Source organism: Hemitrygon akajei, chromosome 7 (genome assembly GCF_048418815.1).
Source record: "Hemitrygon akajei chromosome 7, sHemAka1.3, whole genome shotgun sequence".
NCBI classification, from domain to species: Eukaryota; Metazoa; Chordata; class Chondrichthyes; order Myliobatiformes; family Dasyatidae; genus Hemitrygon; species Hemitrygon akajei.
The window spans coordinates 68,518,776-68,533,767 of record NC_133130.1 but is presented as its reverse complement, the minus strand read 5'-3'; the positions used below and the strand labels follow the sequence as shown (position 1 = coordinate 68,533,767).

The window sequence follows — 14,992 nt, the reverse complement described above, 5'->3', positions numbered from 1 at the left end:
GAAAAGCTAATAGAACTATGGTCACTGGTCCCAAAGTACACCCCTACTGTCACCTCAGTCTCTTGCTCAGCCCTATTACCCAATAGGATATCGAACTTTCCCCTCTATATATTGCTGAAAAGAGCAGACTTAGCAAATTTTACCCCATTTAAGCCCTAATGAGTATGACAGTTACATCCTTTCTCTTCCCAACTTCCCTTGAATATTTGTTCTTTTAATTCCCATTCACTATTTGGCGGTCTACAGTACAATCCCAACAATGTGATCATCCCCTTATTTTGCAGCTCTATCCATAGGAAAATCAATTAATACGATTATAATTGATCCTTTACATCAGTGCCAATTTCCCATCCAAAGGGCAGGTAAATTCTTCAAAATACCAACAATACAATGGTGAAGTCTGTAGAAGCATGGCAGACAACTTCTATTTACACACATTTTAATTGAGTACCAATATGGAAACATGGATTAGTGCAAAAGACACAAATTTAAAATCGGTGGAAGAACAAACAGACATTGGTGTCTATTAAAAGTAACAATGTCTTTCTGTTCATTCATCCATAACAATGTGTATAAAAAACCATATGCATTACATGTTTTAATAAAACATAAAAGCCACGGGATCTTGGTTATCTTATCCATCACAAGTTAGGAATTATCTGAACTTCTGTTGCTAACTCAAGGCACTGTATTTTTGGAAAGGTGCAAAGGGTTTAAGAAAGGGTGCAGATACAATTTATCAGGATGTTTCGAAGGATTGGTTATGAGGAGAACTTGGTTAAAGGATTGTTTTCTCTGAAACAGTGAAAGACAAGGGCTAGCGGAAGTTTTCCAGATGATCTGACATTTATATGCAATAACTGGAGAAAGAAGTGTCCTTCTCAAGTCATTTCCAGAATATCTAGAGCAGAGATGAGAATATCTTTTACTCAGAGATCTAGATGGTGACTTAACAGAAGATTAACTTGCCATATTCAATGGCCATGGATCAAAATAGGTTCATACCCTTTAAGTAATGCAGAAACCGGTCTCAACAGTGTCTCTGTGGGACTCGCCCTCTTACATATGTTGCATGTCTTTTAATGTCCCTGTATATTTCAGCAACCTCTGTACATACTTTAGTCATACATCTGCAAGAAACAAAACTAATTAGCAGGCTGTATGAGCCAAACAGAGGGTAGTGGAACCTGTTCAGCAAATGGGTTTCAGATTCAGTTCCTATAGATCAGGGGTGTCAAACTCATTTTAGGTCACGGGCCGGATTGAGCAAAATGCAGCTTCATGCGGGCCGGATCAGTCGGACGCGTGCGAACGCAGCTTTCGTTGCCTCCATTTTTTCAGCCTGCTCTCGTGTCTCAGTCTCTGCTATAACTACAAAGTGTTTCACTTTACAAATTCCGTTTCTTATGAAGAAGACTGCCGAATAAACACTAAAAACCCTGAAAACCTGGTACCTGAATAAACTCAGCATTAGCCATATCATACGCCATAGGCGCTTCGATTACTGGGGCCAGCTTTAATAGTAATTAGATATTATCTCGCGGGCCAAAGATAATTCCACCGCGGGCCGGATTTGGTCCGCGGGCCTTGAGTTTGACATATATGCTATAGATGGTACATTAGAAACGTTGTGTTATGTGAAATAATATCTAGGTCAGAGAGACGATAATAGCCCACAGCGAACTTCTCAAAACTTCACTATAAGCTAAAAGGGACATTTACTATATTTATCTGTATTTTCCTTGATTTCAAAAGTCATCATAAACACAATAAATAGCAGAGTTACATGAATAATATAATAACATTAGTCTAAATTCTGAAAATTCAATTAAGAAAAGAGTTTTATGTACTTCTCTGCATCTTTGAGAAGTCATTTTCTTGTAAACCTAGGATGATAAGATGGCCTCTGGATCTCCCAATCAGTCTTGTTATGATCTTGCATCTAATTGTTTACTTGTACTGCACTTTCTCTGTAGCTGTTACACTTATTTTGCAATCTATTATTGTTTTACCTTATACTACTTTAATGCATTGTACAATGATATGATTTGTATGAATTGTGCTCAAGGCAAGCTTTTCACAGTATATTGTTCGGGTATCTCATACATGTGGAGCAGAGTCGATGGGTCAAATGGCCTAATTTAGCTCCTATGTATTATGGTCTTTAGAGACAATAATAAACCATTTCCAATTCAAATGTCTTAAAACACATTCAGAAATGTAAGCCAAGCTCATCATTATTAGGACTCTTCCCAGTGATGATGTTTCCTCAGCTTCACAAATCGCTCACTCCAGTTTAATACTATCACATTTTACCTACCCATTTTAATTATAAATAAAATCACTCTTTCTTTCTCTTCCATTGTGACAGTATTTGTTCTGTTCTGTATTCCATCAGCTGTTTAACAATGTTACACCAAAACAACATTTCTTTAAGTTATCTGAGAATTTAATCAACATAGATAACAGAAACATCAAAGAAATATAACTTTGCCTCAAGGATGGCTGTAGCTTTGACCACGACTGGTAGATATTGTTCAAACAATATAAACTCCATATTAGAGCAGGAGGAGTTGTCAATGAATAAATCTCATTGAGATTTACAGAAGCTGGGGCATCCCTAATGAGTTACTGATTCAAGTTAAGTGGTCTTCAAATAAGCATTCCGGGTTACAAAGTCATCTGTGCAGTATTCTGCATCCAGAGCTTCCAGAAAGGATGACAATTTACAGAGGTGCTGCACTCCAGCACCCCACCCCCTACCATCCTCCAAATTATAGCAAGTCAAAAGGAAGTGCTTTTAAGTGTACATAATGCATCAGAAAAGACTAGCTGCTTTATTTAAACACAGTGCTGGAAATCTTGAACACACACAAAATGCTGAAGAAACTCAGCAAGTCAGGCAGCATCTATGGACAGAAATAAACAGTCGATGTTTTGGGCCAGGACCCTTCATCAGGACTGCTTTATCTAGCCTGTCAATGTGGTTTGACAAGTGCACACCATTAAGACTACAAACAAAATGCTTTTCGAAAGCTTCTTAATTTCCGAAAGTTTTTTTTAAATCCTCTGATTTACTGTCAACTCCTCAACACCCATGCTAACCAATTTGATCTGTGTTACAAATAGGCCACACTACCTATTTCCTTCCCAAAAGGTCTATTTAGACTATAAGACATAGGAGCAGAATTAAACCATATGGCCCATTGAGTCTGCTCTGCAATGCTCAATTGCAACACCACATATTGCATTGCAATCTGTGAGCTAAATACTCGCAAACTCTCTGCTCAACAGCACCACATCATTATAACACACAGTTGTCCTGATCTATAGTTCCATTTCATCCTTTGCCTCTTTATAGAAAATGCTGCCTGACCAGATGTGCATTTGCTACATTTTCTGTTTCCTGTACCTACATTATGAATTCTAAGATCAATTAAAGATCAATTTTACAGGACTTATATGTGAAAGGAATTTGGTTTAGAAGTTCTGAAAACAAATGATTCCATTTACAGTTCTTTAGGTAAAAAATAGAATATGTTTTCATTTTTACTTAATCCAAGCATAATTTACAATGGCAGTGTGCATTGCTACAAAAATAAAATTTATAAATTAAGACATACTGTACAATACAGGCTTAATACTTGTGTACAGATTCTGAGTTGGAAACATTTACGGGATCTATCTCTGGAGAGGTTCCACAATTGTATGGCAATATTTTTGAGTTGCCACGTGAATCCATTCAGTTGACCATCTGGTGATTGAGTGAAGCAGAGAGCTGACCAGAATATTCTCCATATGCTTACAGTCAATCTGCATGGCTAACTAGGCCCAAATATATTGCCTTAGTGTTGGAGTCTGACAAAATTATTGTGTGTTTTACAAAATGCATATGTTATTACACTTCCTCCAATCTTGTGAACAGTCTCTGGTTGCCTCCAGGTCACTGGGATCCACAAATTTTAGCTCTTATTAGGTTGGTACTTTTACTCTTGCATGTGAAAAGACAGATGACTTCTGCTAGTTTTCCACAGGTTGAAACTAGCTCTTTTCAGTGTGTTTTCTGCCACATTTCTTCCAGAGGACCCTTGGACTCACTGCTACCTCCATGCTTAGTCTTCACATTCATCTACCATATTGGAAACCATGACAAGTTCGCCCCAGGAGTGATAGTGACACTATTAGATGTAAACAAATTACCTGTGAAAATAAGAAAATAGTATAAATTCAGTATATTTTTAAAGCTTTTTGACATTTCTTTAAGATGAAACTTATGAACTACATCTCTCTTTAACTTTAGATATATTAATGTAGGAAAAGAAATTACTTTATATATTGTCAGATACAGTACAACAAATAAGTGTTAAAACACCGCAATGAACTTCAGCAGCATTACCAGCCGAAACATGGTTGCTTAAGCTGAAATTAATACAATCTTTATTAAAAACATAGATTTTGGGCGACATATTGGCGCAGCTAATAGAGCTACTCCTCAGCTTCCATTCCCCCAGCCCCCACACTGATCTGATTATTTTCTGCAGACTGTCTATCCAACATGTCATCACCAGATATACATCCTCCCTTCCTATTTCATCATTCCATTGGGTCTATTCCCTTCAGCACAACCCGATTCACTCCAGTTCCACTTCAACCTTCCCTCCTTTGCCACTGTAACTTCATGCCATCCATTCATCAGGATACAAAAATGGCTGTGAATCCAAACCTGTAGTTGGAAGACTAATGAGCTGTAGTTCAGAAGACTAATGCTCCATGAATTATCCTTGCATCTGTTCCAATACAGTTCTCACATTGTTATTTACTCAACAATGTGGAAAACTGCCCAGATATGAAAGGTTCACAACATGCAGGACAAGTCAAGTGCAACTAATTATCACCCAGTCAATTGCTCTCAACCAAATTAGCAAAGTGATGGAATGTGTTGATGCAGTTAATGTACTAGCCACTGTTCAACACAAACAAAATGCTGGGGGAACTCAGCAGGCCAGGCAGCATCTATGGAAAAAAGTACAGTCGACATTTTGGGCTGAGACCTTTCGGCAGTACGGATGCTTAGTACAGATTTTTATCAGACCCAAACATCATCACAGTTTTACACCGAAGATGGACTCCAAAGCTGGATTCCAAAGAAGCGGTAAGAGTGATTGCTGTAAACCTTGAAAACCAAAAAAAAAAGGTCGTCATCAAAGAGAAAACACTCCATATGTTGTGGTAATACATTTGCACAGAGGAAAATGGTTACATTTGTTGGAGGTCACTGATTCCAGCCCCATAACATTGGCCCAGGAGTTCCCCAGGGCAGTACCCCAAGAGCAGCTACCGACAGCTGGAAATCATTGTCCTTCATTTTTGCAGGGGTTTAGAAGTTGTGATGTTGACTGATAAAAGTACAATGTTCAATTCCACACAGAACTGTTTCACAAGTTTACCTGAAGCAAGACCCAGGCTGTTCAAAGGTTCAATTTATTGTCAAAGTATGTATGCAGAATACAACTCTGAGATTTGTCTTCTCCAGATAGCCATAAAATACCAAAAAACCTTAGAAGTAGTTGAAAGAAAGACATCAATCCCCCCCCCCCCATCCTCACAAGCAAAGAAAAAGAAGCAAAAACTCACAAACCCCAAATGCCCCAACACATACCTCGTACCTACAAAACCAACATATCACCCCCATGGAGAAACAACAAGAACATCAAACCCCAAACCTCCAGCCCACCAGTTGGCTACAAGAAAGAATGGGTGAAAACATGAAAAAACGTAAAACTGAAAGAGACCAATATGAACTACAGTCCAATCCATAAATCTCAAAATCTCAGAAAAAGTCAAGTAAAATTCAAGCCATGATTGTCTGCAATATGATCGTCTAACCACCTACATTTGAAGTTCAATGGAATTGTCAAGTCCCTCATCTCCATTATCAGAGCTCACCATTGCTCAGAAATTTAACTGAATCTGCCACATATATATTGAGAGACAAACACAAGAAAATCTGCAGATGTTGGAAATATCCCCCTCCCCCTTCTCTCAGTTTCAATTATCACCCCCCCCCCCATTTCAACTATCGTCCCCTTACCCCTCTCCTGATTTCAACTACCGCCAGTGCTTCTCCTTCCCTTTCTTCCATGGCCTTCTACCCTTTCCTACCAGCTTCCCTCTTCTCCAGCCTTTTATCTTTTTCACCAATCAACTTCCTAGCTCTTTACTTCACCCCTCCCCTCCTACCGGTTTCAACTATCACCTACCACCTTGTGCATTTTTCTCCCCTTCTCCCACCTTCTTACTCTGACCCGTCATCTTTTTCCCAGTCTAGATGAAGGGCCTTGGCTAGAAATGTTGACTGTTTACTCTTTTCCATAGATGCTGCCTGGCCTGCTGAGTTCCTCCAGCATTTTGTATGCATTACATAAAATATTGTGACTCTGGGAACCAGTCAGAGGTGATCTATTTGAACGGTATTTCCTTAACACTCAGTTGAAATATTGAGCTTCAATGTTAGGAGATACTACTTTGGAAACATTATTAAGGATAGTATAGTATCTTTCATATCCTTGAGATGCCCCAAACATTTTTACTGTTAATTAGAACAATATTTTGTAGTGTTGGTAGCAGTCAAAATACAAACAATTATGTCACAAAAGCAGCAAAGAGATGAATAACAACTTAAACGTTTTAATGGTGTTGGCTGTGTGAATAAGATACTCAAGGAATACCATGGAATCTTTCATGTCCACCTTAGAGTAGATATACCTCATTTTAAATTTATCTGAAGAACAGATGCTCAGGCTGTGCAGCTTTCTCCAAGTCTGCACTGAAATAGCTTCCAAACCGTGCAATTTATTGGCAAGAATGCTACTGCTGAGCCAAAGTTGACATTATGCATCAGATCCTTGAATTATAGCAATAATTTCCACATAGTGACAAAGGCTTTCAATGTTAACATGGATCGCTTGATCAACTTTACAGGCCACTGCAGACAACGAGACTGGCACAACTTACTTTTGTTTACGGACTGCACAGTTGCCAGATAAAACACATGTGATTTCTAAATTTCCTCAATTCTAGTGAAAGGTCAGTTTTGTTTCTTTCTCCAGTGATGCTACCTGAACTTCTGAGAATTTCCAGCAACAGTTTGTTTTCCACTCCACGCAATACTCTCAGAATCCAGTTGCAGAATTCAGATCACATGCAGCTCATTTACTAGAAGGACTGATCGTGCAACAATAGACACAAAGAAAGTCACAACTCTGGCCTCCAAGATTTGTACATCCATAAACCACAATAGATTTTATTTTATCAAAGCAGCTGCCTGAGCTTCACTTTTTATTTCACTCTGCATCAGTAATCACTACGTGCTGCTTGACTGCACATACAAATAGCATGAAAGGAGCACTTTTCATGAATTCTTTCCCTGGATGCCTTTGAGGCATCAGGCACAAGACATGAGATAGTACTACAACTGGGTTGAATGAACCTGGATAAAAGTTGCAGATAATTAACATTAAGGTACGGAAGATTTAGCCTCTCGCACTGTAATTGGATGTGACAGCACTGGATTGAGGATCTGCTGCTATTTTTGGTGCCAGAAACACCAGCATTAGTAGACACAAAGTACACTGCAGATGCTGTGGTCAAATCAAGACGTACAAAAAGGCTGGATGAACTCAGCAGGTTGGGCAGCATCCGTTGAAAGGAGCAGTCAACGTCCTGACGAAGCGTCTCAGCCTGAAATGTTGACTGCTCCTTTCAATGGATGCTGCCCGACCTGCTGAGTTCATCCAGCCTTTTTATACGTCTTGACCAGTATTAGTAGAACTGGGCAACCAAATATTCTGATAGAAATTGGATTCCATAGTTTAACTGCTGTGACTGGAAAACAGGTCAGATTAAGTTCCCAATAACCTGGGTTCCAAAGACATTTAAAATATATCTACCCCACTGGGTAACACAAGACACACGAGTAGAATGAGGCCTTTGGCCCATCGAATCTGCTCCGCTATTCAATCATGGCTGATCCTTTTCTCCCTCCTCAGCCCCACTCCCCAGCCTTCTCCCCATATCCTTTGAAGACAGCTGGTTACCCCTCACATGTGAAAATGGACGACCTAACGTTTTGATTTTGTCAAAAAAAAACAGTGCAGTGAGACACTTACAAACTTATCTGAATTATATAGTTACTTCATCAAGCTATACAAGCCCTTCAAGAATAAGACAACTGCTATCACTTTGCAGGAAGTCCTGTCAAGAAATAAGCATCTTGCATTGATAGTGGTTTCTTTGGGGAAAAAAAGAAAATAAAAACAACCAACCAAAGTAAAACAAATGCCTACCCCGTCAGCACCATTCTTAACCCACTGAAAGCTCATTTACTTTAGATAATATTGGGGGCAATTTTTAAAATTGGCGATGTTCTTGCAAAATTCTGCCCGGAAGTAGGAACAGGATGGTTCTTGTGTGCCTGCACTGTCCCTCCTATCCAGCCACAGATAGCCAGGTGAAGTGGGCTCAATCTGCTCCATTCCCAGAGTCATCTGTGCTTCCTTCAGAGATGTGGAAGGTCACTCCCGAGGAACCTCTGATGCATTACTCAAGAAGGAGGAGCTGTTTCAATGGATTATTGACAGAGAGGAGCAGAAAACGTTTGCTACTGATAACGTCAGTGAGCACTGCCGCAGACCCGAGGCTCAGGTCCGCCGGTGCAGCTTGGTAGTGATGCTGGAGGAAGGCGATCTGGAGCAATACGTACCACAAGGGCAGATATCAAAACAGTCACAAGAACTCAATAATGCAAGAAAATGGGAGCAGGAGCAGGCCACCTGACCCGTATGATCACAACTGATCTGTGCTGACTTCAAATTCTCTGCTTTGTCAGTTTCCAGTAACCACAATTCCATAATCTTTAAAATATTTATCAATATCTGACTTAAACACATCGAATGACCTAGCCTCCCCTATCTCTGGGAGCAAAGAATTCCAGAGATTCACTAACCTCAGAAGTTTCTATGCTCCTCTGTTTTAAATGGCAGGCTCCTTACATCATTACACAGTGCTTTGCGGTAGAAGAAGGTAAAACAATTAACAGAAAGCAGAATGAAGTGTAACAGAGAAAGTGCAGTGCTGGTAAATACTGTAAATAAGGTGCAAGATCACGAGAGTTCACCTTAGTGTACTAGGGAACCATTCAATAGTCTGATAATAGTGGGTAAGAGTATCCTTGAACCGTTCAGATTTTTGTATCTACTGACTGATGAGAGAGGGGAGAAGAGAGAATTTCTGGGGTGAGTGGGGCCTTTGATTAGGCTGGCTGCTTTACTGAGGCAGTGAGAAGTATAGACAAGTTCCATGGAGTATTTGCTATCAATTCCTTTAATCTTTTTAAACACCGCAATTACCCCATAAGTGTCTAAACCTTTTCTTCCAAAAGACTTTCTGTGTATTATATCCTTCTCTGTCAACTCCCTATGCCCCAGCAAACTCTGTGAACTGAACTGAAGGTGAATCATAAATGGGCAAATTCTAAAAACTCCACTTCATCTGCTGTCGAGTGGTCTTTATGGAGATTGGCACATTGGATAGGTAGCAGAGGTACAGCCTGAACTAGTGGTAGATATGTAAATTCCAGAGCACCTTCTGCAGAACTCAGAACATTTCTCTTCAAGTTCTCTCTCTGACCTTATAGTACATACAGTAAGAGCATTAGAGATAGCCATTGAGCCTGCTCCGCCATTCAATATAATCATAACTGATCTGAAACTTCAATGCAGGTATATTATCTGCTGTTGTCACCAAGTGCAATACCTGTGGAGAAATTTTGTCCAGCATTCTAATTAATCAGGTGGAAGGTATTGTGAATTGGTTGCTTATTCCCCTGACCCTTTTACCCCTCCTATAACTCCATTTAAAGAACTTACCACCTTGGTGAGCAGGCCTTAATTCTGAATGGAAGGTCCAAACAGGAGGAGTTGTATCAAACTTGTGCCACTATCAATGCAACCTTGAAGGAGATGATGGTGACATTATTGGAGGGCAGGGTAGGGTGGTGGTGCTAACTCCCAGGGCTGCCTCATCTTTGTCATGCCAGGGGTTAACAGGACGAACTAAACCAAGGGAAAGTGATTTGGGCTACTTTGATGATCAGTCTGCAGTACTTCTATTGGTTAAGCTGCTTCATGCCTAACATGACATCCAATTAGATTAGGTTCCTACTCTGGGAAATAATGGAACATGAATAGGCTGTCGCTGATTTGAGACTTGAAAATAGACACAGCAGGGATTCAGGCAATCAATGCACAGAATTTGTGTACAAATTTTGTTTGTTTCCCAGCAGGAGCAGAAAAAATGTAAGAATCACCCCACTTGTCAATTTTACTCTTTTTTAACACCTACTCAAGGTCATCCTTCCACCAGAAAAAATTATTTCAGACTAAATGATTAAAAATGGGAAAACTAAAAGCTCTCTGCCATGAGGAAATAAAGTTTGCAGTCTCGTGTGTCAAGTAGGCCATGAGGGTGCAACCTAAAACATTGGTTTTTGTATCGATGTCCTTAGTCTTTGATTGTGGATGTTGGCCGCTCTCTTGTGGTTGTTATGGGCTCCTTGACTACTGCACTTGAACAAGAAGGCTTTTAACAGACTGAACACAAAATTCTTAAGGCCCACTGTGAGAACAGTGCTTGTTTGAGAGGGTGAGATAATGGCATGGAACTGGACCTTTTTAACAGAGTTGTGAGGTGCAAGGCCCAGGCAATTTTGGGCTTCGTTGTGATTCAGAAGTCAGGTGGAACCACTTAGCTGGAAACAGTCTGGCTGCTTCTTGGCATCAAGTCTGCCACAAAAACCTACACAAAGAGTCGGCAGACCCTGGTCTTTCCCTCACCTACCATAGCAAGGCTCATTCTTGTAAATCCATCATGTGGTCTTCTCCCACCTCACATTCACAGGCCAAAGCCTGAATTGGTCTACTCATACAAGGATTAGAAGTTCAAAGCACTCTGACTTCATGTTAGTTGTCTTTAAATTGCAAAATCAATGTGTCATTTCTGCCAAGTGTATTAATAAAATAAAGATATGATTTTGAGCACTGGACGGTGGTATGGAGGATGAGCAGGCTATTTTTATTCCAATAAATTGTTATTTATAAATGTCAATCTTTAATTCTGAGGACACTTGCATCATCTATCTGTTAATGCTGTGTAATGAATGACTGGAATTTCATTTATTTATCACGTGTATACTGAAACATACAGTGAAATGCATCTTTTGCGGTAACAAGCAACACATCTAAGGATATGCTAGGGCAGCCCATTAACGTCACCACACATTCCAGTGCCAATTTCCATGGCCACAATGTTCAGCAGAAAGACAAAAGCAGAACAATAAAAACAACAGGACAACACAGGAAAACAAGCCCCTTACCCACCCACTCACACACACAGACATGCCTCCATATGACAGGCCGCCACTAGCCTCCAATTTTTGGTCCTAGACTTGCAGACTCGCAGTCATTGGACCTCAGTCTACCTCCCAGGACTCGCAAATCACAGGACTTTAACTTTCGGGCCTTGGCTTCTGGACGTGTTAGTCATGGGACTGTGACCTTCGCACCTTGAACCCAGGTCTTGCTGATCACAGGACTTTGACCTTTGGGCCTTGACTTCAGACCTCTGACCTGAAACTAGTTGACCTAGGGACCACTGGCCTTCAATCATGAAATGCCCCAACCTGGGCTTTGAACACTACCTCCTGTCCCCAAATTTTCATTTACTGCCCCTGACCTTTAACTCCCCTCTTCCCTGTCCCTAACCTCCCACGCTGTCCCTAAAATCATCCTTACAGACCTAAGAAACAGCTAAGTCTGAGCCACAGCTTTGAAGGTCATTACAGCTCAGCGCCATCTTAACCAGAACACACACAAAATGCTGGAGGAGTTCAGCAGGTAAGGCAGCATCGATGGAGCACGAAGAGAAGTCAAGTTCCCCAGCCCACCACTTCTACATCCTGCTTTTACAAAGGTATTTGGTCTTCGCATTAACAACACACCACGAGTGGAACCATTTGGTAATAGCCTCATACGTAAATTTAGGCATGAAAAGTGCTTCTTTTGAATGACTTTACTGATAAATACCTTTGGCAAGGATATGACAGTGTACGAGGTATGTTTAAAAGCAGCAGGCAGCTCAACATTTTGCTGTTCTTTCAATGGAAAGGCACTGAAATTGAAGAGCGAGGTAACCATTTTACATGCTGGTTTATTGCACGAGGTTCCCTTCACTGTAACAGCCTTTTCAGTTGGGCACTGCCAAAATTGGTTATAATGATCCATATTTATATATAATATTCACTGGAAATTAATGAGATTCATTTTAATAATTAAAACAGAGTGAATCCTTGGATATTAATACTTTTAAATGAGTTGAAGTCTCAAGGACTTCATGAGGTTAACCAGGTAAGATTTGTATTTCTTTCTGAGTAATGTATTTTGAAAAGTATTCAGCTCAAACTAACAGAGGACAGCATTCTTCATGGTTCATTCTAGTTGAAAATAGTTTCTCTGGCTAGTATGTTCCATTGCCTACACTGGTGCTCCCTACTTCCAGCACATACAATAGGATAGGTCCAGGTCTATGAGCAAATTACAGGAAGTAGTGGAAAGCTTCAGGAGGCAGAAGGTGGGCAGAAAGACCTCAGAGGGAAGAGAGGGAGCCAAAGGGGTTGGGGCTGGGAGTGGTGGAATGAGGAGAAGAGGAGCCAGACGAAAGTGGAATGGAAAGGAGGGGAGGCAGAGAAAGAACAAAAGTGAGGGAGGGAAGGAAGGATAGGGAGGAGTGGTAGAAGAGAGAAGAAGATTGCAAAGAGAGGGAAGGAGAAGTGGAGGAAAGGAAGAAAGAAGAAACAGTAGTGGATCAGGGTGGCAATAGTCCTCTATTGGATGGGTTGCCATGTATTTAAAGAAAAATTAGCTGTTCCATATGAAATGTGACACCCTTTTCCTGAATAACATTCCTGACCAGAACTCATAACAAATTCTGAACTTTATGATTCCGCTACAGGTTAACTCAAGAGACACCATTGGGTTTGCAAGGCTTTGCATTCACCGGAAAGCATTCCTGGCTTGCTGCCAACCACCAAAACAGCAAAAATGCTTCCAGCAGGTACTTCTGGAAACTACTGGAATCTTTTGCAATAAAATTAATTAAGCTCCACCCACAACCACCCCTTTTGAAATGCAACGCAACACAATGCATCTGTCTCTCAGTATGAGAGGATACTTGTCTCTTTTTGATTGTATCCAGTGGTCTGAAGCAGGGAAGAACAGAGAGAAAGTGAAGCAGTAGTGTGATGATACTGAACAACACTGAAATAGTAGAAATGGATTAGGTCAGAGACCATTCTATCTCAAACCTTTTCTGGTGTTCCGTGCAGCTATGACCGATCGATACCTCAACCACAGGTGTTACTGGTGTTGGTTTTATTTTCCTCAAGAGTTTTTGAGGGAGAAGGAGTTCCAGATTTCTCCTATACTACATAGGAAGACTTCAGAAATTAACCCATACAACTGCTTTCTCTTGTGCAGACCTAGATAATACATATCGAGAGTTCTTGGTCCTGGCAAATGTGCACAGATTTTGTGTTGTATCAGATACTTCCACTAAACATTTCTTTTGATTATTCAGTTTTACCCATATATCCTCAACCTGATGGCCACTGTGGACATATGTGTGTGTGTATATATATATAGAAAGATTCTAGGAAAAAGGCCAGCAATATCATGAAAGATTCCACCCATCCTGTTCATGGACTGTTTGTCCCAGGGAGGAGGCTACGTAACATCCATGCTAAGACAACCAGTCTTAAAATCAATTACTTTTCCTGAGCAGTAAGGCAGATCAACACCTCCACCCACTAACCCACCCACCACTACTACTCTATCGTTTCCTGTCAGTCACCTTATGTACAGGTACTCTGGTACCTTGCATCACTTTATGTATGCACAATCAACCCACGTATATAAGTTTTATGTATTTATTATGTTTTATAATTATTGTGTTCTTTATCTTATTGTTTTTTTTTGTGCTGTATCATATCCGGAGTAACAATTATCTTCTCTCCTTTACATATGCGTACTGGAAATGACATTAACTAATCATGAGTCTTGAATCTTGGATCTTGAACATTTCTATCCGGTTTACTTTAGACAATTCACGTGTCATCACTCCAAAGACAGCCTTATCTAAATTTAAATTTAAATTTGATTGTGATTCAAACTATCTCTCTCAAAACCAAACATTGAATTTAATCATGTCATGTCAGGTTTAGTCACATGTTCCACTGATAAAAGGTTGTTAAATAATACCAGCCATTTGCCTGTTGCTAGATGTAGTATGGTGTGACATACCAATTGAGGTAAGGAACTGACTTACAAATATCCAAGAAATTTGCTATGACAAACAAGAGAAAATCTGCAGATGCTGGAATATTCTGCTTTGCAGTCTGTGAACGTTAGGCTCTAATATAATCTAAAGTTGTATATTATATAAAAGTTTCACAGTAAATGATTGTCCAGCCTATTTGTCTGATATTAATACAATAATATGCAGACCATAATATATGCACTGAGCCTTGTAATTTCTAAGGTTAGCAAAAAAAGAAAAGAAAAGGCGCTAAAATCCACCCAGATTCCTTTAGGTGATCAAAGCTAATTGAGGAAATTACACAAAACGGTGTTCGGAGTGTTTTGCTCTTCTAGATGAGTGGTGTATTGTTGTTGCAGTGGTGAGCTGGTACAGAATCCCACACTTGCTCTCCCCAAAACCTACATCTCTTCCCATGCAATCTTGAGCCATCAGAGGCCCATTTTGTTGCTTTTAAATGTCTTTGATTAACAGACATTTAAAAATCTTTGACATAGATTTAAATGGTTTTTAAAAATTAAAACATTTTTGAAACTAAAAGCAAATTTATTGAAAATACATCAAT

The 14,992-nt window shown here is 40.0% G+C and overlaps 1 protein-coding gene across 1 annotated transcript in view; it reads right to left on the bottom strand.

Annotated features, from left to right (window-relative positions):
- Window positions 1-394: 394 nt before the first annotated feature.
- tiam2a (TIAM Rac1 associated GEF 2a) overlaps window positions 395-14,992 on the bottom strand; it is a 209,062-nt gene continuing 194,464 nt past the window's right edge. Inside the window, exon 22 of the transcript XR_012099625.1 lies at window positions 395-4,200. The gene's annotated coding sequence lies outside the window, so the exon portion shown is untranslated. The remainder of the gene's footprint in view (window positions 4,201-14,992) is intronic.